Below are 6,415 nucleotides of genomic sequence, written 5' to 3' on the forward strand. Positions count from 1 at the left end.
ATAGGCTATAGGGACACTGCCTCTTATATACAAATAACTCCAGGCTGAAAAAACCTAAAGGTTAGCAGAGCATCTGCAGGACTTGTGCATGCCCCAACCTATTTTACAAGAGATATGTTCCCATCAAGAGGTCGGGTGAAGGAACAGATAGCCAATGCGTATGCTTAAAAATTTAACACGCAAACCAAACTGAGCTGGATTTTAAAGGGCTGCAGATTGGGACTCAGCGTGGGTGAGAATTACAAATCACAATCCCAGTCAGGTCCTCTTGGATCCAGACGGCTCCAGAATAGTTTTGTATTTTCAAAGGCATGGCTGAGGGTACAGGCGGTAGTGGGAAACATAGTTGCTGCCAACAAATGGCCTGTAAATCTCCATAAGGAACTGGTTAAAGGCCTGTCCATTCAGATTTGAAATTTTGAAATCTTTTAGAGCGAGCCTGAATAGGCTTGTGCACAGTACTGCACAGCTGTCAGATTTACCGGAGGGCCCAATGTTGCTTCAAATCTTGTCACCCATGGATGCTTTCGACCATGGTCTTCTGAGGAGCTGCTAACTCTAATCAGCAAAGTACTGGCAGCCCCCAGATTGGCTGCCACATACCTTGGCCCTAACCCCTGACAGGTTGCTCCCGTCTCCCAGAGGCTCACAGTATTTTGAATTGCATGTTGACCTCGTCCGCTCGTAAATTAAGCTACTTAAATGTAAATGTATTCATTCCGCAATAGCGATGCTGCCCAGGAATATGGTCAGGGCCTGGAACTCATTCAGTATTGTGTTTTCCCCACTAAGAGTCCAGCCCACAGGCTCAGATTTTCCAGAGTTGCATATGTTCAAGTTCCTTTACTGACTTGCTCAGGATTCAATAAGAGTTTTTTTTTGAAAAGATTTATTTTTTGTTTTTATTGCAACTCAATCAAATCAAGTGCAATTCAGAGTTTCAACAAGTTGAGACATTCCTGATCCAAGCTGACAAGACAGGGCTCTCACCTCCTGTCTTGGGCTTGATCGATGTGATCCAAAATGATTGGAGTGGGTATAGTTCCTCCTCCAAGGCTTGATCTTATTTGCATCTTAGTTTTTAAAAATTGCTTCGAATGAAGCTAAAATGTAACCTAATGACCCAAGCACAGCACGTTGATACTACACTTGATCTTAGCCAAAAGGCCGAGAGGTGATCCGCAGAACGTCTTAACCCTTGGTAACCTTATTGTTACCTATAATTTTGCAACATCTTAATAAGGCCAGTTTCTGTGGTCATCCAAGCCACATTCAGTGTTAAATCAGTTTGGGGTTGAAGGATGTCTCAACTTCAGTACAATGCGTTTTAAAAATACAAAATAGATAAATTGATGACTCTGTTTTGAAAAATTATACATTATTCACTGTTTAAAGGCAGTTAGTCTTGGTTGCCCTTTGAGTTTCGAATCATTTATTACCACCTAACACCTGATCTTTCACTTACTGTGAAATGGAAACTTATGATGGAGAACTCTGGACTATTACCAGCTCGTCACTTTATGCTTTCACTCTCCACTTGTGGTATCCTTCCTCCGATAAACTCTCTTAGCTCTATCTTACTTTGTCAGCACTCAGACCTTTACAGCCTTTGCCTTTTTGGGGGAAATGAAGGTGGTTTGGAGGAGAATCCTTTGATTCCACATGCTTGTGCTTACTTTGTATGGATCAATGGTTGAAAAAAACTGAATGCTAGAGCCATCGTTTTTAAAATTACACTGTACTTTCCGAGCAGATATGCTCAATTGAGCACAAACAGAAATGAACTGCGAGTGAACTTTCAGCTTATCTACAATTATAGCTATAGCTAGCAAAGTTTAATTGCTTCTCAATGATTCTCGCTGCCTTATGAATCACCCCTATTTATAGTGCTTTACGAAACAAATTTTGAGGGTATTTTTAACAAAGAAAACTGAGCTCAGTGAAAGTTAAATAAGGATAGTAATGTTCACAAAATTGAAATCTGAAGACGAGTGAATAAATAATAATCTGAGAGGATTGAAAAAATATTTTAAAATGGTCTCATTGAATGGGCTGCTGCAAGACTCTGACTCCAGAATGGGAAAAACATTAACTTATTTATCTATATAATTAAGGAGGGAACTGTAATAACTCAGGAAACCTGACTGGAAAGGAATGGTATTAATTGTTAAACATAAAATAAAGCCATTACTCTGTGGTGTACATAAACAAGTCCCCACCAGGGCAATAGTTCTGCAGACCATTCCTTGTGTCTGCCTTATAAAAGGCACAGGTGATAGGTTCCACCTGGGCAGGCCATAGCCTGTTACCAGGGGAACTCATATTCAACGAGCCCAGGGGAAGATCAATTAGAGATCCCCCATGGAACATATGGGGGTTAACACAAGAACATTAATTCCAAGGCATTAGAACAGCAGACAGCATTTACTGACTATCTGGTGTGCCAGCATTTGGAGCTGGGGAGGGCTTCAGCCTTAATGATTGGGCCTCATTTAAATGGAGTCACTGAGCTACCCACTACAAAGTGTCATCTGAGAGCCTGCAAGGTTTGAGTTCCCATAGATTTACCAGCTGGCAATAAGCCATTGGTTTGACAGGGAGGGTAGAGTTGGACAATGGTGCAGGAGAGGATAGAGGGGGCCAGGGGTTTGGGAGGGTTTCAGGAACCCAGAATTAGGAGGTGGAGAAGCCAGTGACTCAAACTCTTCTGTGGGGTTGGAAGAGAATTCCTACCCTTCCTGGATACAAGAGAAAAACATTGGAACTTATCTTTTGGTGATTCTGCAGGGTGTCTGGCACCTGTGGAATGTCTACAGCAATGTTCTACTGTGTAATCCATTAAAATATGTCAGGGGCCTCTCTGAGAAGCCTAATTCACATGGATCCATCAGACTGAGATGCTCAGGGGCATCTCAGTCACTTGGCCTCTATTCAGCTATATGGCAGAAAGAGAATCTACCAGAGGCATATCAACTTCCACCCTTGAAAGTGGGCATAGAAATAGGCGGCTAATGTTCATACCCAAAACAGACAGAAATTCCATTAAAACTGGTGACCAACACTGTATTTAGGACAATGATGTAGCCTTACCTTTCGACTGGGTGAACCACATTTGCATTGCATTGTGGAAGTGAGCACTGAATGACCAAAGCAAATGCCATTAAAGATACCACAGCAAATCTCACAGGAAACAAATCTTTTGAACCAGTTTTGCCAATGAATGTCACACCTGATCCTACACTAAAGTTCGCCAGACCAATTGGTTCATGTTTGGGTCCTGCCTGGGATTGACCACCCCAGTCTGCTTAAGGACCCGTTCTAGTTTTGCTCTGAGGAAGAGCCATTGAATGTCCTGGCTCTCTGAGTCAAAGGCTGCCTGTCAAAACTCTTCAATGCTGGCAACTTGCCAATATATTCCTATCGTGCCATGTCTATGTAAGTGCTTCAGGCTACTGATGAACTTTATTGGGAAGACGTTGCGATCGTCGTCACTGAAAATGAAAATCAATTCCAAGTACTCTTAAAACCTCATTGAAAAGGAAATCATGAACATCAAAAACATGAAATGAAAATAGAAAATGCTGGAAAATATCATTTACCATTCTTTTTCAGATACTGATCAACCAATTGTGCAAATTATGTATTTTTTCCTTAAAATTACAACCAGAATTTAAGATCTTTTAGATTCACTCATGGGACATGAGTGTCTCTGGATGGCCAGCATTTATTGCCCATCCCTAGCTACCCTATTGAGCCAAACATGTGGTTCTGGAGTCATATGCAAGTGACAGATTTCCTTCCCTTAAGGACATTAGTGAACCAGATGGGTTTTTCCAACAGTCGACAATGCTTTCATGGTCATCAGTAGACCTTAATCCCAGATATTTTTTATTGAATTCAAACTCCACCAACTGCCATGGTGGGATTCGAACCTGGGTCCCCAGAATATTAACTGAGTTTCTGGATTAATAGTCTAGTGGTAACACCAGTAGGCCATTGCCTCCCCATAAACTTTTATCAAACTACAAATGTCTTGGCTCCTGTATAAGCATTTTCCTATTATATCATTTTGAATGAAGAGTGAAATTATGTCACTGACATTTTTGAACTTTAAGTTGAAGATACTGGTAACACTGGAAGTATTGTGTTGCTAATAAGATTCTCATAATTAATCAAGAATGCTGGCCTTGTTTAACATCTTTTCGCAAAAAATGGCTCAGTAATATTCAGAAAGTCAATTTAGAAGGGTGGTGCCATGACTATTAAAGGCTATGGACATTATCAAGAGAAGTTTAATACAAGTGCCCCTTGTTTCATGGCAACAACTTCTAGCTTGACTTGGTTTCCATCAATATTTGAAAGCTGTCAGCACAATTCAGTGGGAACATCTGATTCTTTCCAGAAGAATATGAAAAAATCTCCAGGAGTACAACAACATAGCTTCTTTATCTGATTTTCTTCCTAAAGCACGTTATTATTTATACTGCTCAAGATAAGGGGCTGAATAACAGAGGTGAGATGTGATGCAAAATTCTCAACGTTGAGAATTAACCTTGTGTTTTGCACACGGGTAAAGGGTCAGCCACTCGGGCTGAGTGAAACCTCTGAAGTAATTTCTTCAATAGTTTTCACCCTTTTTGCAAGCTGAATGTAGAGTGATTGGCTTTTAAAATAAACAGTGCAGCCTGGTTGCCTTTTCTTCATAGTTTTAGTTCTTAACATGAAAGGATGTTGCCTTTGTTAGATAAAAGGAGAAATCAGGCTATAAAACATGTTCCCTCATAAATTCAGCAGCATCTATTGTTGGGGTGCACAACCTGCAGAATGTTACAATGGGAAAGGCTGAGGAACATGCGATTTTGGGCCATGGGCCTCATTATTATGGAGAGGATAAAGAATTAGCAGCTGGCACGGTTTCATAAGCAATGTTCAAGTAAATGATTGGGTAAGATGGGGCCTGGAGTGTTGTTGGTTGGATCTCAAAATGTAATGGGGGCAGGAGTGATATAGGTCAGGCAGGGTCTACAGTATTGTTGGCTGTGCCAGTAAGTGTGATTGGTGATGGAAGGAGGAAAGCTAGGCAACCAGAACTGAGGCCGAGGTTCGGGGTCAAGTGATAGTACAGTTAGAAGAATGGGAAGTTGCCTGGAGATCAGGACAAGAAGCATGGTTGTTGATCTCAGGGCTGGGAGCAGTGGTGATTTGAGCAATAACCTTTCTTATGTTCCATGCTGCTTATTATTTTTTGCAGAGGCAATCACAACTGGTGTCAACTGCCTGAGGGGCACACCAAAGTTATAAGAGGGAGCGGAGGTTGGCTTTACGTGCCTTTTTTTGCATCTGTCAAAGTCCTTATGTCGGCTTCTGATATGGATGAAGGCTCCTCTTCTTTGACCCTTACTAAAATGGCATTTGGTACAACAAATGCCAGAATTGAGTATCCACAACACAAATGACATTTTGGACATAAAAAAGCACTTGTAGTACCAAAATGTCCTACCCATAATATTTGTTATTTGGGGAAAAATCCAACAAGGAAATGCGATTCCCTGGTGTCAGGATCATAGAATCTCTACAGAAGGAGGTCATTTGGCCCATCAATCCTGCATCAACAACGATCCCACCCTATCTCCCTAACCCCACATATTTACCAAGCTAATCCACCTGAAACTAGGGTCAATTTAACATGGTCAGTCAACCAAACCAGCACATCTTTGGAGTGTGGGAGGAAACCAGAGCACCAGAGGAAACCCACACAGACACGGGGGGGACATGCAAACTCCATACAGACAGTGACCCAAGCTGGGGATAAAACCCAGATCCCTGGTGCTGTGAGGCAGCAGTGCTAACCACAGTGCTACCATGCCTTTCCTGCTAGATTTACTCCGATGAAATCCAAGGATGATTTCAGGCTATCCTTGGTCATCTTTCTGGCAAGAAATCAAGTCCAGCTGAAAGTCCCCTCCAAAGGACACTCTTTGAAGTCATCACAGGAAACAGGGCATAGCAGTCAGCGGGCGTCCCCCATCTCTGCTTGGATGTTAGGGCTGCACCAAGACATAGCAGTAGGCTGAGGAAAATTGAGAAATACTGAGAGCACAATGGTGGCATGGGTGTTCTTTCACTGTATATATCACACACCTTTGTAAATACATTCTAAGTTCATGATAATGGTCTCATCATGGGAAAGCCTCTTGCACAAAGCTCAGTGCCGCTCCTATTGCAAGGCCCAAGCTCCCACTTCGTGATTGCCTCCTTTCGTATGCCTCAGATCAGGCACAGATTCACCTTACACACTGGCTAGTCAGGCGTGTGTCTTCCGAGTTTTGTCACTGTAACGGCATCCTCACACAGAAGCTGGCCATTACCACTCTTCTCAGCTTCCGGCCCTTTCAAATCTTCATCATCTGAGGAA

At 42.2% G+C, this 6,415-nt stretch overlaps 1 pseudogene; it reads right to left on the reverse strand.

The window, feature by feature from the left end:
- Positions 1–1,083: 1,083 nt before the first annotated feature.
- LOC145341614 (U2 spliceosomal RNA) lies at positions 1,084–1,179 on the reverse strand (annotated as a pseudogene).
- Positions 1,180–6,415: the final 5,236 nt, after the last annotated feature.

This window comes from Carcharhinus amblyrhynchos, chromosome 3 (genome assembly GCF_965287045.1).
Source record: "Carcharhinus amblyrhynchos chromosome 3, sCarAmb.v2.hapA, whole genome shotgun sequence".
Lineage (NCBI taxonomy): Eukaryota > Metazoa > Chordata > Chondrichthyes > Carcharhiniformes > Carcharhinidae > Carcharhinus > Carcharhinus amblyrhynchos.